The sequence below is a fragment of the Orycteropus afer genome, unplaced genomic scaffold (genome assembly GCF_000298275.1).
Source record: "Orycteropus afer afer isolate SDZICR_OR568_19922 unplaced genomic scaffold, OryAfe1.0 scaffold00419, whole genome shotgun sequence".
NCBI lineage: Eukaryota > Metazoa > Chordata > Mammalia > Tubulidentata > Orycteropodidae > Orycteropus > Orycteropus afer.
In genome coordinates, this window is record NW_006922006.1 from 1,788,623 (window position 1) to 1,790,390 (window position 1,768).

The window sequence follows — 1,768 nt, forward strand, 5'->3', positions numbered from 1 at the left end:
CCTTTAACATTAAAGTGAGGTTTTAAAATTGCCTACATCAAGAGAAAACAACATCTTTGAGGAAAGGGACATTCCAGGAAGACATACCTTATTTATTCTAGGCTTCCTGGAGTCCCCCAGCTACTGGTGTCCTGGAGCACAAGCCATATTAGTGGCTACTGTAAGAGACAGATTTGATAGGGTAGGAAGGGGTTCCTGACATTTGAGGCCCTGGCTAGTCTACACAGGTATCTCATTTAGCACAGTGCCTAAGGCATGTGACTGCTAACCAGAAGGCTGGCGGTTCAAACCCACCAGCCACTCCACAGAAGGAAGACGGGATGATCTACTTCCATAAAAATGTACCACCTAGGAAACCCAATGGGGGTCACTATGAGTCAGAATCCACTCGATGGCTGTGGGTTTGGTTTGGCTTTTTTGGTTATAGCCCAAGAAGGAGCTCTAGTGGCACTGTGGTGACAGCATTTGGCTGCTAACCAAAAAGCTAGGCACTTGGAACCCACCAGCTGCTCCCAGGAGGCAGAGGAGGCACTCTGCTTCCATAAAAATGTATAGCCTTAGAAACTCTACAGGGAGGTCTACTCTGCCCTAAAGGGGTCCTAAGTTGGAATCCACTGATAGCGGTGGATTTGGTTTGGTTTACTGCACCCATTTTACAGCTGAGAAGACATATCTAGAGGGGTCTGGAGTTTGGCAAAGTCACAGAAAAGATCCCCATTTCTCTGAACCCAAACTCCTGACTTCCAACCAGTGAGTGCCCTTCCTGCAGAATAGAAACTAGAATTGGACAGCACCCACCAAGAGTCAGCCGTTTCCCAGAGGTCTCACTTGCCAGAGGTCTCACTACGTACCCTGTGGCAGGCCCTTGTTTTCGGAATAACCTGGTGGTGTAGTGCCTAAGGCATTTGACTGCTAACCAGGAGGCTGGAGGTTCAAACCCACCAGGCACTCCTCAGAAGGAAAACGGGGCAATCTACTTCCGCAGTGACACCGCCTCGGAAACCCAAGGAGGGGTCCAGGGCAGTGAGTTAGATTTTTTCTTTCTTTTTTTTTTTTAAGTTGATGGGGATCTAAGAGCGATTTAGATTTAGGGTGAGAACCGGTGGAAGCCAGGCGTGTGCACGGAGTACTGGACGTGGCCAGCAGGCGGCGCTGCGTGGCAGCGGCTGGCACTGACGCGTGGGGGGCGAGATAGCGGGGCGCGTAGTGTGTGAGGTCCCTCTCCCCAACTCTCTTGCACTTACACACTCACTGAGTCTGCCCTTCGTGAGTCTTGGCCTCCTGAACCCTTGCCCTAGGCTTGCCCTGCTCTTCCCTTGAGATCCCCACCCTTCCCAGCGTTGTCCCCAGCCCCACGGACCCCCAGGACAGGAGGGGTCCTGGCTCTTGCTCCCGCCCACCCACCTGGTGCTGGGGACACGGGATGTGGAGGGGTGGCAGCAGAAATCTCGGCCTCCTGGGGGAGGGGTGCCTGCGCCGGGGGAGTTTGGGGAAGGGGCTGGCAAGGGCGGAAGCGAGCTGAAGCCGTGTTTGTCGCGGCGCTGCCGAGTGGAACAGATGGCTGGGAAGGGGAGACTGTGCGTGGCGGGGAGGAGGAGGGGTGCGGGGGCCGGAGGATGCGGAACGAGGAATTTCTACGCCCCGAGTCTCCCAGGAGAAGCCCCCCTCCCCACCTCTTCCCAGAAACGGGGGCGGGGAGCGCCCGCCTTCCCGGAGCGCCCTGGCCTCTGGCCCGCGGCCCCCTCTCGGCGCCCTCCGCCCCGGCCGC